This window comes from Heterodontus francisci, chromosome 5, assembly GCF_036365525.1.
Source record: "Heterodontus francisci isolate sHetFra1 chromosome 5, sHetFra1.hap1, whole genome shotgun sequence".
Taxonomy (NCBI): Eukaryota; Metazoa; Chordata; class Chondrichthyes; order Heterodontiformes; family Heterodontidae; genus Heterodontus; species Heterodontus francisci.
Genome location: NC_090375.1, coordinates 10,854,321 through 10,880,841, shown reverse-complemented (window position 1 = coordinate 10,880,841; position 26,521 = coordinate 10,854,321). Strand labels below are relative to the sequence as shown.

Genomic DNA, 26,521 nt, shown 5'->3' with positions numbered 1-26,521 from the left:
GAAGGCATGAATGAGGGTTTCAGCATCAGATGAGTAGAGGCAGGGGCATGTTAAGGAGGTGGAAGCATACAGTCTTGGTGATGAAGAGCAAATTTTTCTTGTGTTCTTTTCCTTTAAGTCTTAAAAAAGGAAAGTCTTCATAAGAGTCTGGCTTTGAATACATAAAAAAAAAATGCTGCATCAGTTGCTCGCATTGGGGAAGGTGCTTATACTGTGATAATTATCATCAAGGAATATTAATGTGTTCAGCATTTGCAACCTGAAAACTCATTATAGCCTAAGCAGCGCACATCATTTGTGGACAGAGAACTTTGCCAGAATTTGTTCATCATGGGGGTCATCGCCTGTGTTGGTCTGAGCTTCACTGCCTTTTTAATCAGGATTCCGTGTAGGCAATGATTGGGTTTTTATTTTTGAAAGTTCAGTTTCCTGCCAATATTTTCTCCCTGAACTTTTTTTATTGTGTATTTTTTTTCCCCCGTTTATCTTATAATTTCTCCCCATGAAAATGCCCTTTGGAGAATTTGAGCAGTTGTTCGGAAACGGTTGGTTATGCGCAGTGCGAGTAGAGAGTGGGGTTAGAACAGTGCATTCTCTGGTCCCAGTCCCTCTCGACTGGTAATTACTGCTTCATTAGTGCTTGGCTCTGTTTCCTGTGGCTAAATTTAATCAAATGCTTCAGTATGGCATGATTGTAATTGCAAAAATTCCACTTCAGGATTTTAAAAGGATTTTTCTTTTGCACCTTTATATCACCAGTGAGTTTTACTGAATAATTTATCCACAATTTCCTGAGTTCAAACTCTTTTTATGGGATTAAAAATACCAGAAACAAGCTCAGAAACTGCAAACCCTCCTTCTAATAAATGTGAATGCAGAAGGCTGAATTATTTGGCCCCGTTTCTCTTCACAGAGAGGCAAAAGACATTTGCAAGTTCGAAACTTCAAATTTTCCTTTGATGTGATAAAAGTGTCTTGCTAAGTTGCTGAGACAACACCTTACCTTCACAGAATGCCACAGATATAAAAAGTGTAATAGTTGGACAGACAGGAAAACACAACCATTGATATCTTAACCTACACCCTCCCCGTCTCTCTCTCTCTCTCTCTCAATTTCTCCTTCATGCACTCTTCCTGGAGTCATTCAGTTCAAATTGGGAGAAAAAGCAGGGGAGTGGGACTAGCTGAGTTGCTCTTGCAGAGAGCCAGCGTGGACACGATGGGCTGAAAGGCCTCCTGTGCGGTAACCATTCTATGATATTGTGAATTAGATATTTGAGGCCATAATCCGAGCGCCTTCTCCTTCTTGGTTTTATTCTTTGATTCGTCGACATTGAGTGGGGTTATTTGGATGGTCTGCATGCGGGATTTTATATCTGGGGCAGGGTCCTCAGATGTGTAGCAGGGTGCAGGTGGGAGGGGAGGGCCGTAATCACAGAGGTCATGGTGTGTGTGTTCGTGCACAGGGAGCAGGCTTCGAATGCAGCTTCCAACTGCTATCATCCTCAACTGCATCGAGAATTGGCTTGTAACAGCCATCCCTTCTCTCTCTCTCTTGCTCTCTCTCTCTTACTCTCTCTGCCCGCCTCCCTGTCTCTCCCCCCTCCCTCCCTCCCTCCAGAAACTTTGACAGACTGGCAGAGTCTGCATCTCTCCTGCTGGTCCCTGGTTGCTCCGTAGGATTTGGCCTGCCAGTTGTTTGCCCGCGTCCCTCCTGCTGGAATTCAGTCAAATTAAAGCAGTGGGAACTAGGTCCAAATCCCCAAATGCCGAGTCCCTCTCCTTCATCAGCATTCCAGCAAAGAGAGTAATTAAAGCAAAAAATTAATTCTGCTGAAAGCAGAGGAGGCACAAAATAACTGATATTAGCAGCATGATGATGAATGCTTGGCATCAAGGGAGGTCTCCTGGGAGGATAAAAGATTTCACAGAGTTTTTTTTTGCATATCGCAGTTTTCTCATTATGAAACCCAGAGAAGATTGCCTAGTGTATGCAGGATATGTTAAAAGAGTGGGGTGAAAAAAAATAGCAGCCACTTGTTCACTAGATACATCTTAATTAGTGGGCTCTTTAGCAGGCAGAGCTGCAAAAAAACTCCGATGATAAATAGACTTTTTGGGGCTGCAATGTGAATCCAGAGCATTGGGGAGGATTCTGGGAGACTGCCTGTTGTTTGTGTTGCATTATGGGCCGTTATTGCCTCTCTAATTGTAGCCAGTTTATTAACAGATGACACTAGGACACTGACATAAATGGAGTAATAAAACTGCACATGCAGCTATAGGATATATGTTTGAATGTAATGGAAGGCTGTGAGCATATTCTACCTCTCCTAACTGCCACACACAAATACAGCCATGCCTATGTGTTATAGTTAATCATTATAAAAGTGCTTTCATAAAGTGACTTCTCACGATGATTTGTATCTGAGCTTGTGTGTGTTTCCTGTTCTTGTTGTTTGGTAGACAATTTGGCTTCAGATTGTATTCCTGAAACTACAAGTGCTACTTGCATTCATGAAGTGCCTTTAACCGAGTAAAACATTCACAAGAGCGTTTATCAAACAGAATTTGACACCGAGCAATGTAAGGCGATATTAGGACAGAGAACCAAAAGCTTAGTCAAAGAGGCAGGTTTTAAGGAGTGTCTTTAGAGCAGGACAGAGAGACGGAGAGGTTTAGGGAGGGAATTCCAGAGCTCAAGGCCCAGGCAGCTGAAAGCACGGCCGCCAGTGGTGGAACGATTAAAATCAGGCATATGCAAAAGGGCATAATTAGAGGAGTACAGAGATCTTGGGGGGGGTTGTCGGGCTGGAGGACGTTACAGAGGTTTAGGGAGGGGTGAGATTCCGGAGCGATTTGTAAATCAAGGATGAGAATTTTAAATTTGAGGTCTGCTGAACCAGGAGCCAGTGTAGGTCAGTGAGCACAGTGGGTGCTGGCTGCTTGCGACTTGGTACGAGTTGGGATACAGGCTGTAGAGTTTTGGGTGAGCTCGAGTTTCATTCGTTCGTTGGTGTCATCATCTTCCCAGAAGGTTGACTGTCATGGATCACCACCTCTGTCTGTCCTGTGCTGTCCTTACACATTCTGCATAGGTCAACATCTAGTCCATTATATCTGACACCCATTTTCTTCTCTGCTTCCCTCTCCTACGTTTTCCATCGATCTTTCCTTCCAATAATTGTCTCTGTTTGTCCTCTAATGATGTGACTGAAATATTGTATCGTTCTCTCTTTGACGTTATGCACTAATTTCCTCTTTTCTCCAACCATTTCCAGCACTTCCTCATTAGTCTTTCTGTCTGTGTAGGATATGCGGAACATCCTCCTATACATCCACATCTCAAATGCATTCAGCTTATCAATAGTCCCTTTCTTTGTTGTCCATATCACCGAGACTCAAGTTTATAGAGGCTGTAAGGTGAGAGGTTGTCCAGGACAGCATTGGAGTAGTTGAGTCTGGAGTTAACAAAGGCATGGATGAGGGTTTCAGCAGAAAATGAGCTGAGGCAGGGGCAGAGATGGGTGATGTTACGGAGGTCGAAATGGGCAGTTTTGGTTATGGAGAGCATATGGAAACTGATGGTTCAATTCTGTTTCTGTTAGACCTCCAGAGATTAGGGGTCCATTGGAGTATAAGAAATAGGAGCAGGAGTAGGCCATTCAGCCCCTTTGAGCCTGCACCATCATTCATTAAGATCATGGCTGATCATCTACCTCAACTCCACTTTCTCAGCCTATCCCGTTGATTCCATTAGCGCCCAAAAATCTCTCCTCCTCAGCTTTGAATATACTCAACGACTGAGCATCCACAGCTCTCTGGGGTAGAGAATTCCAAAGATTCACAGCACTCTAATTGAAGAAATTCCACCTCACCTCAGTCCTAAATGACTGACCCCTTGCTCTGAGACTGTGACTCCACCTAGTTCTAGACTGTGCCGTCACAGCCTCTCAGCATCTACTCTGTCAAGCCCTCTAAGAATTTTATATGCTCACCCTTCCTGATCAACCCACTCACAACCCCACTTTGGTCATCACACTTTCACACCAATGGGGTTAATGCCCCAAGCCTAATACTGCATCCTCTCACCCTCTCCTTTTCCTGCTGCTTCCCCCTTCTCTTAGAATGAGATGCCCAGGGGAAGAGAGGGAGCCACATTTTACAATTAGACTAATGGAGGTTTTCCCCTCCCTTCACCACCACCACCACAACATCTTCATCTATTTCTCCCAATCATCTTCTCTCTCCATCTCGCACCTCAAAGTGGTGACTTCCTTACAGGGGCTGTGGCATTCCATGGGTGATGGCTCGGGTTGCCAACTTTCCAGGATTGGCCTGGAGTCTCCAGGAATTAAAGATCTCCAGGTCACTACTGGGAGCTAAAACCCCCCACACAAAAAAACAAAAAGGGCATTAAGCAATGTTATGTGTTGTTTTCATTTCCTTTGAACACTTGAACATTCGTTGTAAAAATATTGGAAATGGTGGAAAGTGGCTGTTTGCCTGACTCTCCAGAGTCACCCAACCAGCTAACAAAAAGGCCCCTTTGATCTTTACTGGGTCGGGTATTCCAAGCAGAGGGGGAGGAGTTGTGGTCTGAAAAGTTCCGGATTTTAACCCCACAGTGTATATCTCTTTTTGTCCATTAGGTTCCCTGCCCAGAAGCCGGTCGGGTGGGGAAGGCTCTGGAGCAGGTAGGCAGCCTGCAGTTAGGTTAGTGGAACATGCGGAGGGGGTGTGATCCTGGAGGTAGGTGGGAGGGGGGTGGGGGCGGTGGGGAGGGGGTGAGCAGGTTAGCTTTGGGGCCACTCGAGGAAATGCTTCAGCTCCTCTTGACCCACAAGCAGTGCTGGAAAGGCACTTACCTCTTCCACGCAGGAGTCCTCACCTCCCTTTAACTGCCAGGTTTTCTGATGCCCTCATTGTAATGGTTAATGCCCAGCCTGGTCCTGGAAGAGAGTTGCCTGTCATCTCTTTGATGTGGCTTGGGTTGGGGTTTGAGATATTTAAAATCTTCAAAACCCAGCTGACCTTTATCCCATTCTTCGAGGGTTAAAATTCTCTTCACTTGATGCAGGAAGGTGAGACGTCACAAGAATGAACAAGTTGGGTGACTAGTGGCAAGAGAGTGAGGGAAGGAAATCATGTGATGACACCTCCAGGGATACGCTCAACTAGAGCTGGTAAACCTAATGGTAGTTGCCCAATGGTTCCTCTTTGAAGAAGCCATCATTAATTCAGCAGTGGTTGGAAAGCAATCAGGAGCTGGAGCTTTGGCCAGTTTTCCTGACCCTATTCCAATCCTGATGTAGCAGATTAGAGTGCTCCCATCACACCCCAGCTAAGCTCGGCTAATTCACCGTAAGCCAGGGATCAAAAGTTGCTACTTTTCTCAACTCTAGTGACACAGAAAGGGAGACATGGGGGGTCAACTTTGGGATCGCCCATTTTGAACATCTGCCCCCACACCACCTCTCCAAACCCCACTCCCAAACTCAGCAATACATCCCCACACAAAAATGGTGAGGTCCAAGGATCCCCAGATATTGACAACCCGGACACCACCATCGTGAAGCCATGTACTGCTGGAGGAGGTAAGTCCTTTGAGTTTGGGCCACACAGGAAGTATGTGCGAGCTTCCTGACTGCCATTTTGGTGCCTTAGGTGTCCGCTTAGTGCCTGATAAGGCGCTATGTGTCCCTAACAGCTTTCTGCAGGAACGACTCAGCCAATCCCACTCCCCCCTGCCTTTACCCCGTAGCCCTGCAATTTTTTTTCCCTTTTTGAAAGCCCTGATTCAATCTGCCTCCACCACACTCTCAAGCAATGCATTCCAGATCCCAGCCACTCGCTGTGGAAAAGATTTTTCCTCGTATCCCCTTTGGTTCTTTAAATCGGTGTCCTCTGGTTCTTGATTCTTCCTCCAATGGGAACATTTTCTCTCTATCTACTCTGTCCAGACTCCTCATTTTGAACACCTCTATCAAATTCCTCTCAACCTTTTCTTCTCTAAGGAGAACAGCCCCAGCTTCTCCAATCTATTCACATAACTAAAGCTGCTCATCCCTGGAACCATTCTCATGAATCTTTTCTGCACCCTTTCTAAAGACTTCATATCGCGTGATGCCCAGAATTGGACATGATACTCCAGTATTTTATAAAGATTCAACATACCTTCCTTGCTTTTGTACTCTGTACCTCTCTTTATAAAGCCCAGGATGCCATATACTTTCTTAAATACTTTCTCAACCTAGTAGGAGTCGTACCTAGCACAAAGGAAGATGATTCTGGTTGTTGGAGGTCAATCACCTTAGCTCCAGGACATTGCTGCAGGAGTTCCTCAGGGTAGTGTCCTCGGTCCAACCGTCTTCAGCTACTTCATCAATGACCTTCCTTCAATCACAAGATCAGAAGTGGGGATGTTCGCTGATGATTGCACAATGTTCAGCACCATTCGTGACTCCTCAGATACTAAAGCAGTCTGTGTAGAAATGCAGCAAGACCTGGACAATATCCAGGCTTGGGCTGATAGGTGGCAAGTAACATTCGCGCCAAACAAGTGCCAGGCAATGACCATCTCCAACAAGAGAGAATCCAATCATCTCCCCTTGACATTCAATGGCATTACGATCGCTGAATCCCCCACTATCAACATCCTAGGGGTTACCATTGACCAGAAACTGAACTGGACCAGCCACATAAATACTTTGGCTACAAGAGCAGGTCAGAGACTAGGAATCCTGCGGCAAGTAATTCACCTCCTGTCTCCCCAAAGCCTGTCCACTATCTACAAGGCACAAGTCAGGTGTGTGATGGAATACTCTCCACTTGCCTGGATGGGTGCACCTCCAACAATACTCAAGAAGCTTGACACTAACCAGGGCAAAGCAGCCCGCTTGATTGGCACCCCATCCACAAACATTCACTCCCTCCACCACCGACGCACAGTTTGAGCAGTGTGTACCATCTACAAGATGCACTGCAGCAACTCACCAAGGCTCCTTTGACAGCACCTTCCAAACCTGCGACCTCTACCAACTAGAAGGACAAGGGCTGCTGATACATGGGAACACCACCACCTGCAAGTTCCCCTCCAAGTCACACACCATCCTGACTTGGAACTATATCGCCGTTCCTTCACTGTCGCTGGGTCAAAATCCTGAAACTCCCTCCCTAACAGCACTGTGGGTGTACCTACCTCACGTGGACTGCAGCGGTTCAAGAAGGCAGCTCACCACCACCTTCTCAAGGGCAATTAGGGATGGGCAATAAATGCTGACCTGGCCAGCGACGCCCACATCCCATGAATGAATAAAACAAATGCCCTGTCAGCTTCAATGATTTGTGCACAAGGACCCCCAGCTCCCTCTGCTCCTGCACACCCTTAGCTCACTCCTCAGTCTTGTCATTTCTCGAGAAGCCTGTTCAATCTTTCTATGTGTCACTTACTTTTTGGCTTATGAAAGGAAAAAGCGTGCAGAAACTGTTCAGGCTTTTATTAGCCTTTAATTGGATAGTTATGGAGTCATTCCAAGTCTACAAGTTCTTCAGAGTTAATGACCGTGTTTAAAATTTAATGGTTACGTTTGCCAGGAATGCACCCAAAGATGGAATTGTGCATAAAGAGAGCTGATTGCTTGGACACCCTCAATCCTCCTCCTTTCAATGCAGATGTCAAATTCTGAAGGAATATTCCAGGAGAGGACTGACTGGATTGTTTTTTTTTTTTAGAGAGCTGGCAAAAGCTCGGTGGGCCAAATGGCCACAACCTATGCTGTACGTGACTCCATGAGTTTATGAGGATCTGATAATGGTTGCAAGTCTCTTAAAGTCAACTTATCAGTGTGTATGCACCGGAACCACATTGAGTTCCACCAAGCCTAGAACACAGCAACAGGCCCGTCGGCCGAACTGGTCCATGCTGGCATTTATGCTCCACCCGAGCCTCCTCCCACCCCTCTACATCTATCCTATCAGCATATCCTTCTATTCCTTTCTCCCTCATGTGTTTACCTAGCTTTCCTTAAGATAATCTCGGAAGGAATTGCACTGAAATTCTTATCCTCTGGTGATCTTCTATCGCACAGTTTGCGGTCCACATTGTTGATGCTTTGATTCTTGGGAAAATCAACCTCCTAAGTGTTAATACCTGGCAGTCTTCGCACGGCCCAGAATAAGGACCTAAGAATAGCAGCAATCATGCAAAATGTGGATTACCTGCAGCTGGTAGTTTAATCTTGGAGTGAACCAATCTCTGAGATGTGACCATACAGACAAATCGAACTGGTCATTCTGTTAGTGAATCCTGGATTTCCTGGCTAGCTGGTTTAATTGATAGCCGCCTAGAACAGAGGTGAGGTTGAGCAAAGTAATGATCAGACAGTGGTTACCAGAGGACAGTTAGTCCATTATTGCTACACAGTCGCAAAATTGAGGGTTTTAAGGAGATGATGGGGGGAGGATTTCCGCTGTGCACCAGGTGTAGTGAAAATTGGAAATTCAGCATTTATAGATGTGTTTATGACTTTTCTACACCGAGGGCAGAGAGAAAACTTTCTCCATCCTTTACAAAACCAAAATCCTGCCAATTGCTTTAAATCCAAAATCAAAAACAGAAAATGCTGATCTTTTGTCAGTAGTTAGAGATGTAACTGGTTTTAAACAAGTGCAGAGGCAAGGCAAGTGGGAAAGGGAGGAAAGAACAAAAGGGAAGGTCTCTGATGGCATGCAAGGCAGGAGTGATTGAATGAGAAAAGGGATGATGGTGAAAGGCAAAGGGGATGGTAATGGGACAACTAAAGATCAGAAGATGAGTCTAGAAGAGTTACAGCAGAATCATTTGCTGCATCTGCTGCCTGAGAAAGTGGAGTTGGCGGTTCTGATCTGAAATTGTTGAACTCGATGTTGAGTCTGGAATCTGCAAAGTGCCTAATCGAAAGATGCGGGGCTATTCCTCGAGCTTACGGTGAACATCGGAACGTTGTAGAAAGCCAGCTGGTCCCATCTCTTTGAAACGCGGAAGTGGGCACGATAGAGGTGGCTTCCCGACGCACTCAGATTTTTCCCCATTTCACCTTCCTCCAACTCTCATCCAATCCCATCCTCTCATCCCTCCGAAAGCTCCCCCCTTATTTCCAAAATTTATCGGGCTCTCCACTTTTGTAGCAACCATTTTACTAAATGATGTTGTGAAAGTGTAAACTCTGTTCAACTCACGTCACCACTGAACACACCATTGGGGCGCAAGTGAGCAATATGGATTTAACTGCCTAATTGAAAGTGTCTAATCACAATTTATGCACTTTTGAACATTACACTGCACTTGTTCATTTTCCTAAAAATCATTATTTTATCAGAATATTCTGTGGGAGGAAAAGTTCAGAGCAAAGAGAGCACGAGATTTTTGAAAGAAAGATGATGGAAATACTCAGCAGGTCGGGGAGAGAGAAACAAGAGATAACATTTCAGGTCAATGACCTTTCATCAGAACTGGGAAAAGTTAGAGATGTAGCAGATTTTAAGCAAGTACAGAAGCAGGGAAAGGGGACAGGGGAGTTTCTTTTGTAGGCTTGTTGAAAAAAAAAAATCAAAACAATTTTGCAGTTTTTTTTTTATCGAAACAGATTTCTAGAATTATCCAGTAATTTTCTTTGCGAAGGCCCCACCCCTTTGATAATAAGATGAGCAAAGAGAGGTTTGGTAATTGATTTTTCAAAACTGACGATGAAGCACAACAGGGACGCAATCCAGTCACCACCACAAGCACAAGTCGATTTAAAAGTGAAAATGGGATTCGAACTCCCGCGTTCTAATAATTTGTGAAGTTTCATCGAGCTTCTGTTAGAACTGCTTTGGTAATTAAACATGAAAGGTTTTGCCATGTGTCATGTACTTGCTTTGGTGCATTAAAGTAAGGCAGGTATTATTTTGTGCCCACTCACACTGCCAGTCTATAAGCACCAGAATACTGGCATTTCTATAGCGCCTTTCCTGTCCTAAGGGCATCCCAAAGCATTTTACAGCCAATGAAGTACTTTTGCAGTGCAGTCACTGTTGTAATGTCGTAGACAACTTGTGCATGGCAAGCTCCCACAATCTTGCAATCTGATATTGACCAGATAATTTTTTTTGTGATATTTGATTGAAGGATAAAAATTGGCCAGGACACGAGGTATAATTCCACTGTTCCTACCCTGCTTTCCTACATTACAACAGTGACTACACTTCAAAAGTACTTCATTGGCTGCAAGTGCTTTGGGATGTCTGCTGGTCATGAAAGGTGCTATATAAGTGCAGCTCTTTCCTCTTCAAAAGACTGACATGGGATATTTTCAATCCACTTGAGAGGGCGGGGGGGGGCCTCAGTTTGACGTCTCGTCTGAAAGACAGCACCTCCGACAGTGCAGTGCTCCCTCAGTACTGCACTGGCAGTATCAGCCTAGATTTTATGCTCAAATTTCTGGATTGGGATTTGAACCCCCAACCTCCTGACTTACTCACTGAGTACCCAAGGAGTGCCTGTAGTTTGCGAAGAAATACGTTTAAAATCTTAGCTACTCTGCCAGAAAATACCCTTAATAGTTCTGAGGCTCTTTATGTGCAGTGTCATATTTGTATTAGATTCTAGAGTAAAGGAACAGGCCATTCGGCCCGACAGCCCCATGCTGGTGTGATTGTGCAGGCTCCGTCCAAATGATGATTTTTCAGTTTGTTTTCGCGCACCTTGTTTTTTTGGTTTGGCAGTGTCCCCACCAATCAGAGTTAGGATATTCATTTATGCTCAGTTCCACTCAGGTCAAGATCAAGTGCCACCTCAGTCATCCTCATCCATCCTTTAAGAAGCATTTGTCAGGCCTCGGTGTAAAAATAATTGGTCACTGGTATTTATTTACTGCCATATAACTGGTTTGCAGTGGCCTGTCCAACATCTTGTGGACTCCAGAATCGTCCTTGTGCAGTTTCTCAGGATTTTAGCAATGTTTTTTAATACCAGCGGGAGAAAGGGAGTATAGCTGTAATATAATTTGATGACAAAATGATCAGCCAGCGACTGGAAGCTCCTTTATGATCTCAATAATAATGGGAAAGGGAAACGGAATATGCAAAATGTAACGAGGTTTTAACGGGGAAGAAAGGACTGACATTTTAACCTGCAAATTAAACCTTTTTTTATCGTAATAAATCTCTAGGCGTAAAATATGATTTTCTTTTCATATTCGTTTTTCCCTTTTTAACCCTCAGCTTTTTGATTCGAGGCACTGGCATTCTGGGGTTTGTGGATTGACAGAGGGTTGGGTTGTGAATCTTTGAATTCCCTGTGCAAAGGGCAGTAGATGCTCAGTCCATTAATATATTCAAGACTGAGATCGATAGATTTTTGGGCTTTAAGGCAATCAAAGGTTATGAAAATGGGGCAGGAAGGCGGAGTTAAGGCAGAAGACCAGCCAGGAAGTGTCTCCTTAACAGAACTGTGCAGCATGAAGCATCTGGGACAGATGTGACGAAAATCCTATTGTCACTTGACACACCTGGGTCTGCTTGACATATTTTGCCTCCAACGCTGAAAGCTTGGAACAATTTGGGCGGCGCAGTGGTTAGCACCGTAGCCTCACAGCTCCAGCGACCCGGGTTCAATTCTGGGTACTGCCTGTGTGGAGTTTGCAAGTTCTCCCTGTGTCTGCGTGGGTTTCCTCCGGGTGCTCCGGTTTCCTCCCAGATGCCAAAGACTTGCAGGTTGATCGGTAAATGGGCCATTAGCAATTGCCCCTAGTATAGGTAGGTGGTAGGGAAATATAGGGACAGGTGGGAATGTGGTAGGAATATGGAATTAGTGTAGGATCAGTATAAATGGGTGGTTGATAGTCGGCACAGACTCGGTGGGCCGAAGGGCCTGTTTCAGTGCTGTATCTCTAAATAAAATAAAATAAATAAATAAATAAAATCAGGTGGGGCAGCAATGGGATGCCCAGTTTCCGCTGTCGGTCCTCATTATACTGTGTGATCGGGAAATGGTGAACAAGGAGAGCTCGAGCCTTATGCCAGCAGACTCTAGGGCATGCCTTGTAAATGATGGTATTGCAAGTAACTGGGCTGCGACGCCCCTAAGACCACGTGCGTGTGACGCCCCTCCAAATACAGTTTAGCAAAGAAATTACACTCGACATTTACAAATCACTGGTCAGGCTCCAGCTGGAATATTATGTCCACTGCTGGGCAGCAGACTTTAGGAAAGATGTTGAGGTCTCGGAGAGGGTGCAGAGGAGATTTACCAGAATGATTCCAGGGATAAGGGACTTCAGTTATCTGGAGAAGCTGGGATTGCTCGCCTTCAAGCAGAGAAAGTTAAGAGGAGATTTAATAGAGGTATTCAAAATTATGAGTGGTTTTGGTATTTTAATCCTTTCCTGGGATGTGGGGGTTGCTAACAAGGCCACCATTTGTTGCCCATCCCTAATTGCCCTTGACAACTGAGTGTATTGCTAGGCCATTTCAGAGGGCAGTTAAGAGTCAACCACATCGCTGTGGGTCTGGAGTCACATGTAGGCCAGACCAGGTAAGGACGGCAGATTTCCTTCCCTAAAGTGAACCAGATGGGTTTTTTTACAGCAATTTTACAGCAGCCATTACTGAGACTATCTGTCAATTCCATATTTTTTTATTAATTGAATTTATTAATTGATTGAATTGACATTCCACTAGCTGCTGTGGTGGGATTTGAACCCGTGTCCCCAGGGCATTGGCTTGGGCCTCTGGATTACTAATTCAGTGACATTACCACAATGCCACCACTGTTTCCAGTGGCAGGAGGGTCAGTAACCAGAGGACACAGGTTTAAGATAATTGGCAAAGAACCCGAGGGGAGATGAGAATTTATTTTATGCAGTGAGTTGTTGTGATCTGGAATGCATTGCCTGAAAGGGCGGTGGAAACAGATTCAATAGTAACTTTCAAAAGAGAATTGGATAAATATTTGAATGGGAAAATAGTGGGGTGGTTGCAGAATCTGCAGAGTTATGGGATAGCTCTTTCAATTAGAGTTGAGTTGAAGTTCACACATGAAAGAATGGCCAGTGGGAAAGGCTGGAAGACCGTGACTGTGGAACTAGACGTGAGCAGAGGTCAGCAACTTCAATTGAGACTGGAGGGGGGGGTGCGGTGGAAGCAGGGAAATATCTGAGAAACCCAAGAGCTCAAAAATCAGTCAGAGGAAATGGAAATAAGCTCCATATTTTTTTCTGTTGTTTCCAGTTCCTGACAGACAGTGCGACCCTTCATTAGTCAGAGCTGACAATCACTCATGTTTCCTGCTGTCTTGGCCATCAATAACTTTCCTAATCACCCTTTCCTCCCGACAGCTTTGATAATTTAGGGACTTGCAGTTTGATTTATATTGTATAGATCTATAGGAACATAGAAGCAACAGAAGGGGTCCCTCGAGCCTGTTCTTCCGTTCAGTTAGATCATGGCTGATCTGTATCTCAACTCCATCTCCCTGCCTTGGCTCCATATCCCTTAATACCCTAGTCTAGCAAAAATCTATCCATCTCAGATTTAAAATTATTAATTGAGCCTCAGCATCTACTGCTTTTGGTGGGAGAGGGTTGCAGACTTCTACCACCCTTTGTGTGAAGAAGTGTTTCCTAATGTTGCTCCTGAATGGTCTGGCTCTGTTTACAAGTTTATGTCCCCTCGTCTGAGACACTCCCACCAGTGGAAAAAGTTTCTCTCTATCTACCATACCAATTCCTTTCAAAGTTCCAAAAAAGCCCTCAGTTAAATCACTCCTTAACCTTCCTTATCCAGGGAATGCAAGCCTAGATTGGGCCATCATAACCTAACCCTTGGAGCCTTGTGATATTCTGGTGCATTTTTTTATTTATTCTTCCATGGGATTTTTGGGCGTGGCTGGCCAGGCCAGCATTTATTGCCCATTCCTAATCTGCACTGCTCTCCTTCCAAAGCCAGTATTTCCTTCCTAAGGTGTGGTGCCCAGAACTGCTCACAATGCTCCAAATGTGGTCGGACCAGGGCTTTGCATAGCTGTAACAAAATGTCCTTCCCTTTAGAAAGAATGACTTGCTTTTAAAGGCTACAATTCTCAAGGAGTTGCAGGAACAGAGGGACCTGGGGGTATATGTGCATGAATCAATGAAGCAGACAGGGCAGGTTAAGAAAGTGGTTATTAAGCATACAGGATCTTCAGCTTTATAAATAAGGGCATTGAGTACAAAAACAAGGAAGTTATGGTAAAGTTTTATAAAATACTAGTTCACCCTCAACTGGAGTATTGTGTCTAATTCTGGGTACCACATTTTAGGAAGCACGTGAAGGCATTAACAGGGGTGCAGAAACTATTTCCGAGAATGGTTCCCGGCTAGGACCAGCCATGATTGTATTGAATGGCGGAGCAGGCTCGAGGGGCTGAATGACCTACTCCTGCTCCTAGTTCTGATGTTCTTATGAGATGGAGGTGGGATGGACTTATAGTGAGCAGACTACAGCAAAATCTATCAAAAAGGAGCCTCTGTGAACTACAGCAAACATAATACATGACCCAAACTACAGCAAAGCCTCCCAATAAAAGCAGGATTATTTCATGAACAAAACGCTGTTAGTGGAAGATAGTAACAGAACATAAATTGATTCTTTCTCCACCATTGACGGCCATGCCTTTGCTGCCTCTGGAATTCCTTCCTTAAAACTCTCCACCTCTCTACCTCGCTCTCCATTTGAGATGCTCCTTAAAATGTACCTCTTTGACCAAGCTTTAGGTTGCCTTTACCTGCAACTCCTTATGTGATTTGGTGTTAAATTTTGTTTGATAACGCGTCTGTGAAGCTGCTTGATGCATTTTACCACGTCAGAGTGCTATATAAATGCAATTATTGTTGTCGACAGTTACAGAGTACAAATTGGTTATGTCTCCAGCAAAATTCAGCAAGTGGAGGACAGTTAGAAATGATGTGTGTATTAAAATTAACCCTGGTCACTTGCAGCGATGACTGACGGGAGAATTACCCAATATTCCCCATTCTGGCCGGGAATACTAGTGAATTATATATATGCAGCCTTAGCAGAGATGGAACAGGTGACAGTGTTGTTTCAAAGTGCTTCACTCTTAACAAAAAGAAACAAGTTATCTTGCTTAACATCTTCATGCACCGTTCTGAACACAGTGGGAGTCAGTAAACCATTGCCTATTTTATAATGTAATCACTGTTGCGTTGTGTAACTGTTCTCTTTCACACTGAATCCCAATAGCATGGCGATTAAGAGGTTTGCTTTGAATTTTGTGTTGCCATTGGATTGAGCCTCAGCTTGTCCTCCCTGCCAGGTCATAAGTGCGATGGTTTGTCCAGCTCTCAGCGAGAGTGTTCCTGGCCCCGCCCACCCCCGACACTCTCCCCTCCCTTTCATAATTTGGGCAAAGGGAAAGAATTAAGGAAAAACCACCTTATTGCGGAGCAGATGGGCCTCCCATCGACTCAAGGACAAGGGCTAATGGGAAGCCACGGAAGAGTAACTCAACCTCCCTCTCAGCCAAGGGGGGAGGGGGTGGGGGCAGGTGGGAAGAGAGGCAGAGAGAGGAGGCGGGGGCAGTGGATAGGAAAGGCAGGTGTGAGTTTTCCCCTGGCAGGTGAAAGGTGGAGGGAAGCAGATCACTGATGTTACCCACCACAGGGATTCTGTGCTCAGCATAATCTCTGGACTTTGGCATTTGTCTGCATCAGGTAATTAGTGAATCACATAACTACCCTGCAGTGCTGATTATTGCCTCCATATCTGAATCTTCCAGACAGGACAAAAAGCCAGTGTGTATTAACACAAGATATTACCTTATATATTAACCAGAGCAAACAACAGTTCATGAAAATGCATACTTCAGAATTTTATAAAGCTACTTATCTTAGCATGCACTTTCCCCATTCCTTTTCATTCATTACTGTTCAATTACTGTAGTCCTGTTCAATTTTGTGTCTGTATGAGGACCACTGCTTGAGTGAGCGAATATTTTAATACCAGTGCCGCAAACTAACATAAATCCTTCACAAATAGCTTTTACCGATGAATACCATAGTGGTAATGGAATATTTAATATTCATTCAAGGACAAACTACAGCAATTCATTCCTAATGGCAGTTAGAGGTGGCACAGTGCATATGGAAAGTCGAATTACTGATCATTCTGCTCAGTACTGGTCAGCAACTGGTGATTTGGCTCTTTAATATATCGGGGGCTGATGGGACACGCAGTTAATCGGTTTCAAACTTCAGGCAATTTGCATACAGTTGCAAAAGATCAAAATGTTTAGGCTCTGTACGAAACTTAAAATGTTGGAAGCGCCCAATTCCAACTGTGTTACTGCACAACGGCCTGAATGGCCTCCTAAGCTGTATCATTCTTTGGTTCTATGATTTCACAGTATTTACAGCAGAGAAACAAGCATTCACTTGGTGGTTATGCTCCATATGAGCCTCCTCCCACCTGTACTTCAGCAACATATCCTTCTATTCTTTTCTCCATCATGTCTCTATCTCGCTTTCCCTTTAATGTATCTATACTATTCACTCAACCAGCAAGTTCCACATTCTCACCACTCCCTGGCACTTTTGAAGAAGAACAGGGGGAGAACTTCCTGCTGTCCTGGGCCAATATTTATCCCTCAACTAACATCAGTAAGAAAACCAGCTTATCTGGTCATTATCTCATCCTGTGTGCAAATTGGCTGCTGTGTTTCGTACAGCAGTGACCACACTTCTCAGAGTACTTCATTGGCTGTAAAGTGCTTTGCGATGTTGTGAAAGGCACTATATAATTACAAGTCTTTCTTTTATTGGTAAAAATCTGTCAGTCACAGTTGTTGAAGGGTTTGTTTGTGGAAATGTTGATTGTCCGATGGACTTCCTGATGTCCAGGATGCTTCCTTTCCAAGTCCTGGGTAATTAAGATGCAGAAATATTACACCACGTGACTGAAGGTGGAGGGTTGAGGGAGGCAGCAAGTGGAACCTTCATACACCTCGTGCTCAGGAGGGGGAGCAATTCATGGAGTGATGGAAAATGGGGCATGAAATGGGCGTTACAACTGGGACCAGGCGCCCGAGACTCACCAGAACATGGGCTGCATCTGTGGAAAACAGGCGAGTTTCAGACATTAGGGTCCTAATGCAGCTGGACAGTTTGTTAACATGCGTCTGTAATCTGGGGATGGATCTTTAGAGAGTTAGTGTGACATACAGACAGTTACTCAGGTGAACAGGCACTCAGCCAAACAGACACACACACTCAGATAGACAGACACTCAGACAGACACACACATTCAGACAGACAGTCAGACAGACAGACCCATGCAAACAGACAGACGCATACGTTCAGACAGACACATACGCTGAGACAGACGCATACACTCAGACAGACAGGTGCGTACACTGACAGACACACACACTCAGACAGACCGACACATACGCTCAGACAGACAGACCCATACGCTCAGACAGACCCATACGCTCAGACAGACAGATGCACACGCTCAGACAGACACACACACTCAGACGGACAGACACACACATTCAGATAGACAGACAGACACGTGCACTCAGATAGACAGACAGATTGTTACAGCACAGAAGGAGGCCATTCGGCCCATCGTATCTGTGCTGCCTCCAAAAGAGCAATTTACCTCGTGCTACACTCCCGCCTTCTCCCCATAACCCTTCACATTCTTCCTTTTCAGATTATAATCTAATTCCTTCTTGAATGCCTCGATTGCACCTGCCTCCACCACACTCTAAGGTAGCGCACTCCTTTCCTAACCACGCTGCGTGAAACAGTTTTTCCACATGTCGCCATTGCTTCTTTTGCTAATTACCTCTTGTGCCCTCTTGTTCTCGTTCCTTCCACCAATGGGAACAGTTTCTCTCTATCTACTCTGTCCAGACCCCTCATGATTTTGAATACCTCTATCAAATCTCCTCTCAACCTTCCCTTCTCCAAGGGAAACAGACCCAACTTCTCCAATCTATCCAGGTAACTGAAGTTCCTGATCCCTGGAACCATTCTCGTGAATCTTTCCTTCACGCTCTCTAATGCCTTCGCATTTTTCCTAAAGTGTAACACCCACTACTGGAGACAGTACTCCACTTGAGGTCGAACTAGTGTCTTATACAAGTTCAACATAACTTCCTTGCTCTTGTACTCTATGCCCCTATTAATAAAGCCCAAGATACTGTATGTTTTATTAACCGCTCTCTCAACTTTGACCTGCCACCTTCAATGACTAATGCAGAAAAACACCTGGGTCCCTCTGCTCCTGCAACCACTTTAGAATTGTGCAGTTTATTCTATGTTGTCTCTCCACGTTCTTCCTACCAAAATGAATCAGCTCACATTTCTCTGCATTGAACTTCAATCTGTCACCTGTCTGCCCATTCCACCAACCTGTCTTTTCTTCTTTTGAAGTTCTACACTATCCCCCTCAGAGTTCACATTATTTCCAAGTTTCATATCATCTGCAAATTTTGAAATTGTTCCCTGTACACCAAGGTCTAGGTCATTAATATATTTCAGGAAGATCGAGGATCCTGACACTGACCCCTGGGAAACTCCACTACAAACCTTCCTCCAGCCCAAAGAACATCCATTAACCACTCTTTGTTTCCTGTCACTCAGCCAATTCCGTATCCATGTTGCTGCTGTCTCTTTTATTCCATGAGCTATAACTTTGCTCACCAGTCTGTTGTGCAGCACTGTATCAAACGCCTTCTGGAAGTCCATGTACACCACATCAACCTTCTCTGTTACCTCCTCAAAAAACTCCAGCAAGTTAGTTAAACATGATTTTCCCTTCACAGATCCATGCTGGCTTTCCCTCATTAACCAGCTTTTGTCCAAGTGATGATTAATGTTGTCCTGAATTATTGTTTCTCTAATGAAGTTAAGCTGACTGGCCTGTAGTTGCCGGGCTTATCTTTATACCCTTTCTTGAACAAGGGTGTAACATTTGCAATTCTCCAGTCCTCTGGCACCACCCCTGGGTCTAAGGAAAACAGGAAAATTATGGCCAGTTCCTCCGCAAGTTCCACCCTCGCTTCCTTCAGTATCCTTGGATGCATCTCATCCGGTCCAGGTGCCTCATCAACTTTATGTACGGACAGCCTATCCAATACCTCCTCCTTATCAATTTTAAACCCTTCTAGTGTCTGAATTTCTCTTCTTTCTCCATGATTTGTGCAGCATCTTCTTCCTTGGCAGCTGAGAGAAAAAATACTCATCAACCAATCATTTACCTGCTTTCCAGTGAGGTCGCACTTGATTTTCTTTAGGATGCTGTGGGTCAGTTCTGAATCCACACACTATCCACTGCTCTTTTCTAGTCTGCTGCTCTAGCTCTGCGTCCCCACAGGCCCGTTCTTTTCTAATCTGCCACTCTAGCTATAAATTTAATGCAATACTTTCCTCCCCCAATACCAGTTAAACTACTGCCCCCTTTAGAAAAAAAACTTAAAACTCACCAAATACTCACCAGCACCCTCACCTAATTAATGCATCCGAGCTTCAGCTCTCGCTGCAGGCCTCCGGCTCCCCCTCTCAGCCCACTCCTTTTTTGTAAAAGGTCAGAGCAGCACCTCCTCCCTCACTGCACCAAGTTCCCACGCTCACCAAATTCCCGAGCTCACACTCTGTCACGAGCTGCTATCTTTGTGCCTGCTTACTTTGTGCGCTGAGCGAGACCGGCTGTATTTATACTAGCTGAAGTTCGACGAAGCCCCCACAAACAGCAAAGTGGGGGTGACCTATTTTAATGATGTTGGTTGAGGGACAAATCTTAGCCAGGACACCAGGGAGAACTCCCCTGTTGTTTTTCAAAATAGTGACCACGGAATCTTTTAGTGCACATGAGAGAGCAGACAGGACCTCTGTTTCATAAGAAACAGGAGCATGCCATTTGGCCCCTCAAGCCATAGATTTATACAGCACAGAAACAGGCCCTTCGGCCCATCATGTCTGTGCCGGCCATCCAACACCCAACTATTCTAATCCCATGTACCTGCACTTGGCCCGTAGCCTTGTATGCTATGGCGTTTCAAGTGCTCATCTAAATACTTCTTAAATGTTGTGAGGCTTCCTGCCTCTACCATCCCTTCAGGCAGTGTGTTCCACTGTTATTATTCCAATAACTCTGCCATTCAATAAGATCACGGCTTAACTCTACATCTCATGTGAAAGCCAGCACCTCTGACAGTGCCGCACTTCCTCAGTATTGCACTAGAGTTTCAGCCTAGATTTTTGTGCTCGAGTCTGTGGAGTGGGACTAAAACCCACAACCTTCTGACTCAGAGGTGAGAGTGTTACCCTCTGGGACACAGCTGTCACCTATGTTATTAGCCCAATTATGGGTCCAGTGTGGTTAAGAAGGCATATGGAATTCTTTTATTAGCCAAGGTATAGAATATAAGAGCAGGGAGGTTATGCTGGAACTGTATAACTTATTGGTTAGGCCACAACTTGAGTACTGTGTGCAGTTCTGGTCACCTCATTATAGAAAGGATGTAATTGCACTAGAGAGGGTACAGAGGAGATTTACGAGGATGTTGCCAGGACTGGAAAAATGCAGCTATGAGGAAAGATTGTATAGGCTGGGGTTGTTCTCCTTGGAACAGAGAAGGTTGAGGGAAGATCCGATTGAAATGTACAAAATTTTGAGGGGCCTGGATAGAGTGGAGTTGAAGAGTCTATTTACCTTAGCAGAGAGCTCAGTGACGAGGGGGCATAGATTTAAAATGATTGGTAAAAAAAATTAGAAGGGAGATGAGGAAAAACCTTTTCACCCAGAGGGTGGTGGGGGTCTGGAACTCACTGCATGAAAGGGTAGTTGAGGCAGAAACCCGCAACTCATTCAAAAGGAGTCTGGATATGCACCTCAAGTGCTGTAATCTACAGGGCTACGGACCAAATACTGGAAGGTGGGATTAGAATGGGTGGATTGTTTTTTAGCCAGCACAGACACGATGGGCTGAGTGGCCTCTTTCTGTGCCTTAAACCTTCTATGATTCTAGTACAGAGGAATCTCTTCCCTTCCCTATCCACCATCCACTATCCCCCTTCCTCTTTAGTTAATCCGAGACAAACAGCAAGTCGATCGCAATCTGGAATTGCCCTCGATCCAGTCAGTCAGCTCTTTCCCAGGACTGAGAGTCAAAACACATGGAATTGTTTCTACAAACAGAAAGGACATACAGAAACAACCCTGATAATGCTGGAAATCCAAAAGGTTAAATGAAAATCCCTGAGTTATACAGCTGGTCAGTGAGCATCTGCAATGCGGAAAGGCATAGTGTGCTGCATCCTTCATCAGAAACAATTCTGCTAAACAGCTGACATCCAAAATGCAATAACCACTTCCATGTCTCATTCTAGCATCTTCTGGTTTGATTTTGGAGTTGTCAAAAGCTCTCTCCCCACAGTACACACGTACACCATCTACAGTCAGCATTGGATCTCACTTGTTAAACTTCACACCAGGAACTCTTGGGGCTGCTAGTACATTGAAACTTCCTCTGTCCCCTGAAGGGAATGGCAAGGTATTCTCCCTAAGGACAGGAGGAGGTTACAGAGATAGGCAGGTGGGTTGAGACCATGGGTGCCATTGCCGGGCAGAATTTGACACTGAGATGTTAGTGCAGGTGACCGTGAGCTTGATCAAAGAGGTAGGTTTTAGGCAATGCATTGTGAGGCTGCCTTTTGGCTGCAGGTTAAAACAGTGGGGTTCGGAGATGTGTGGGAGGCACAGCAGCTGTCAACACTATCCTCACATACATGGCCAACATCTCATTCTGCGGAAATCGATAGCGGCTAGTTTAGAAACCCTTTGTCGTCCACATTGTTACTACATTTTTTTTCTTCCTTTGTTTTTAAGCCTTTAAAGATTTCTGTTGCCTGTCTGTGTGAGACAGGTGAAACCCTTGCTGTAGTTTGCGCTGTGCCGCAGTCTGTACCTTTTGGAGTTCCGCTGGGAGGGCAGCAGATGGAGGAATTCGATTATTCTGCGGTTAAGGGAGACCAAATGTTCAATTTGCTACAGAGAGCGGCAGAGAAGGAATGAGGGGAACCGAAAATTGCTGTCGTGTGGACAGATTTTTCATACGAAGCCAATAGTTGGCAATGGGAGCAGATAGGCACTGAGGTGTACTAATGTTCAAATCCCTTCCAACTACCAGCTGGGGTTTTCAGAAGCTGCTATCCCCACAGCACATGAACAGCAGCCTGACAGCAGCTTGACTTTGCCATCTGTGGAACTTTTTTATTCTCCACCTCAGTCCCTGGGGTGATACAGTGGGCGGGGTGAGGTGGGCGGCAGTGGTGGCAGGCTTGGAGAAGAGGCGACAGAGACACCAGAGGCAGGAGAATACTCTTAATGCAAGACACTAAATTACTAGGTTAACATGAGAAGCTTAGAGAGAGAGAGAGAGAGGAAATGGATCCACTGAACACTGACCTGGACTCGTGCATAACCTTGCAGCTATGGCTCAAAGCACCACATAAGACTGCTTCATGTTTCCCTGACAGAGTAGTCACCTTGTGCAAACCACCTGTTTGTGCAAGTGCCATTATCTACAACTCGAGTGCAGTGTCTGTCTTGAATTCTCACAACCCATTCTGCTGCAGGAAACACTTTTAAGATGTAAAATTTACCTTCACCAACCTTTTCGAAGTTGTGTGCATGTTTCTGTGTGTGTGGACATGTGACTGGTGTCTGTGCTTGCGTGTGTGTATGTCTGCGCTTCTCTTTGTCTGTGTGTTTCTGTGTGCTGTTTGCCTTGACCTTATTCTAACCACTCTCTGGGTAAGGCCGTTTCTCTGGAAGTTCTTATTCGATTTACCAGTCACTATCTTATGTTTACGACACCCTCGTTTTGGTCTCCCGCACAAGTCAAAACATCGGCTGGAATCTTCCTGGTCCTGAAGAGGCAGGTTTGAAGGCAGGTCCGGGAGCAAACTTGCAGATTAGGGCGTCAGGTCTGTGGGCCGATGCGTTCCCGCCTCTGAGCAACCCTACTGGAGGTCGGTGAATGAGGTCAGAGGTGGGTGATTAAAGGCCTAACGAGGGGGACAGGGAGGAATCCACCTGGAACTTCCTGGTTTCGGAGCGGACTCCCCTGAGTGCCGAGCCCGGCAGCTCTGTGGAGGTGGCCTCCCAGTGGTCGGCTGGGGTGACCATCGAAGCACGAGGCTCCGTGCCCCAGTGACAGGACCGCAGTGGGAAAGGCCACACCTACAGGCCGAACGATTCCTCCGGAGGGTTTTCCCCTCCAACCCGAGTGGCGGTGGAGCAATTAAAATCTGGAATGCTCAGGAGGCCAAAATTGGAAGAGCACAGATATCTCGGAGGGTTGTCGGGGGTTACAGAGATAGGGAGATGGCAAGGCCATGAAGGGATCTGAAAGAAGGATGAAATATATGAAAAGGAACGGCAACAATTAGTATGTATATAGTCAATATAAACACAGAAAACAGCAGCTTCTGGAAGATGAGGGCAACATGTAACAGAATTTATTTTTTGAAGAAAAGGAATAGAAACACTTACAAAGATTTGAAATCCTAATTAAAGCTAGGAGTGCAGTGGAGAAGATTGCCCAATCGTGCACAATGTATTACTTGTTAGTTCAACACTGTAGTCCATTTACAGAATTAAATCGGTGAGTGTACTGTAATATACAACATCACACATTGGACAGAAACTTACCGACTATGATCAATGTGTAATTACAGGCAGTGTAATCTGAGGGGTGAGTGGTTACTGCTTTGTGCACATGTGTTGGAATCCAAGTTCCCCATAAATTCAAATTAAATTGAAAGGCTTGGACATTAAGCATTTGCTCATTAACCATATGGAAACTAGCACTGAGGAATTTTTTACAGTGTATTTTGAAGGGAGCAATTGAAGTGTGTGTGCAGACGGCCTCCTGTTTGTGCAGCTGTAGGACTTATTGAATTACACAGTCTTCAGCCCAGGAGTGCAGCAGCTCCTGTTAGGCTGAGCACGGACAACCTTTTCAGATTAGCAGAATACTCATTGAGGTGTTTTTCTTCCCCTTTCTCTGTCTTTCTGTCTCTCTCTGTCTCACACTCCCTCTCTCTCCTTCTCTGCCTTTCTGTCTGTCTTTCTCTTACCCTCTGTCTCTGTCTCTGTCTTTAACTCTCTGTCTGTGTTTCTCTTTCTCTTTGTGTCTCTGTCTCTTTCTTTGTCTCTGTCCCTCTCTCGTACTCTCTCTATGTCTCTGTCTCTCTTTCTCTTTTTCTCTCTCTCTCTCTCTCTCTCTCTATCTCTTTCTGTCTCTCTTTGTCTCTTTCCCTCTCTCAGTCTCTTCTCTCTCTCGCTCTGTCTCTCCGTCTCTCACTGTCTCTCTTTCTTTCTCCCTTTCTCCCCCTCTCTGTCTCTGACTTTCCATCTCTCTGTCTCTGTTTCGCTCTTTTTCTCTCTCTCACTGTTTTTCTCTGTCTCTCTCTCACACAGCACAGTCTCTGTCTTTCCCTCTCTCACTCTCTCTCTCTCTGTCTCCCATCTCTCCATCTCTGTCTCTCTCTCTCTCAATCACTTTCTTTCACTGTGTGTGTCTCTCTTTCTGTCACTCTTGATCACTCTCTCTCTCAGCTCCTTCTGGCAATTGTATTAAGAAAGCACCATTCAAAACCCTCATTGGTGCGTTTGAAGGCGTTCCTCCCCCCATTGCCCCCAGGGGTAGGCTGCAGGGCAGTGCGATACAGCTCACAATGCGAGAGCAACTTTTGACAGCCTACCAGGAGGGGATGGTGGGACCTGCTGCTGTCAGCAGATCCAACAGTGAAAACAGTGTGAAGAAACTTCCACTGGGATTGAATTACTGAAGACTTCTGCTCCTTGTTTTTTTTTCAGTATAATTGAGAGCACAGAGGGAGCTTGCTTTCTCTGTCTCATGATTTGAAGGTGAAGACAAGAGCCTGCAGGTTTCTGTCAGGAAACTGGGCATGCTCACATTTTGTTTGAAAATCTTAATTCCCATAAATCCAAGACCAGACTGTGTTACTCACTTTAATGGCTTCGACCTTAGGTTTTTTTTAACAAAAAATCAGGAAATGATTTAACACACAAATGTAATTTTCATGTACTTTACAGAACAACTCCAGAAAACACTAACAGCACATTAAAATATATTGATTGACTGGTTAAGGATTTACTGACACAGTCCAACACTGATGTGTTATTTGAACAACTCAGCAGTGTTAAGTACCGGCAGAGGATTAAACACGAAAGTCCAGATGAAACCCACACGCTTGACCAATGGGGTAAGGGGGCCTTTAAAAGGAGCGTCCGAGTGCTTGCCTGCGAGTTTGAGGTATGAAAGGTGGCAGCTGTGAAAGCAAGACTGTCACAGAGATGGGTGAAGTTGAGTGGCCTTGACAGAAAAGGGTTTATGGTGACCGGAGATTGGAGCTCCAAGTGTAAATATCAGTCTCAGAGGATGTTGGCACACTAGCTACCAGCCTCTGCCAGCTTATTTCAAGAGGGTGGGGGTTGTGGAAGAGACATAATTGGCCCTTTCAGAACTGCTCATGCATTGGTGCCATCGAGCAAGGCTACATCTGTGCGAGGGCTACAATCTTCTGTACCCAACTGAGTACGGTCGCCTACAAAGGAGAGGCGGGGGGTGGGGGGGATAGGGAGTGGCAAGTGACTTGAAGCTTTTTGTGGAAACAAGTACTGGTCATTTAAATAATTCTTCACTGAAAGACTCTGAAAATATTTTAATTGCCAAGAAAAGAAAAAAGCCTCCAACCACGTTTTTTTTTCCCCTTGTGTCTGGATTCAGCAATTCAACTTGACCCTGGGCCAGCTCAGGAAGGTCTGGTTTCCAATCCCTTGGTTTTCGACTGCTTAGCTCCTCACAGGCAGAGCAGCGACACCAGAGATTCATGGATTAAGGAGGGGAAAATTCACCAGGCTGATCATGATCCAGTAAAACCCCAGGTGGAATACATTTGGCAGTGGATGTTGGGCAAGTACAGGAATTGGTGAAACTCTGGCATAGTTCAGTATCTAGCTTGGACTTTGTCCCTCAGATCTGATCTGATTGAGGCGTTTAAGATGATTAAAGGAGCTAATAGAGAGAAACTATTTCCTCGGGTGGGGAGAGCCCAGAACAAGGGGGCAGAACCTTAAAATTCGAGCCAGACCATTTAGGGGTGATGTCAGGAAGCACTTCGTCACACAAAGGGTGGTGGAAATCTGGAACACTCTCCCTCAAAAAGCTGTAGAGGGTGGGGGGGGAACCAATTAGAAATTCCAAGCTTGAGGCTAATCAATTTTAGTTGGGTTAGGAGATTAAGGGTTACAGAACCAAGGCAGGTAGATGGAGTTAAAATATAGATCAGCCATGATCTAAATGAATGTCAGAACAGACTCGAGGGGCTGAATGGCCTCCTCCTGCTCCTGTAATTTTAACTCTGGCTCAGTTTTCAATGAATGAATGATGGTGAACGCT

The 26,521-nt window shown here is 45.1% G+C and overlaps 1 protein-coding gene across 7 annotated transcripts in view; it reads left to right on the top strand.

Moving 5' to 3' along the window:
* Nucleotides 1-26,521, top strand: part of LOC137369730 (zinc finger protein 521) — a 524,295-nt gene that overhangs the window by 325,449 nt on the left and 172,325 nt on the right. The window lies entirely within an intron of this gene.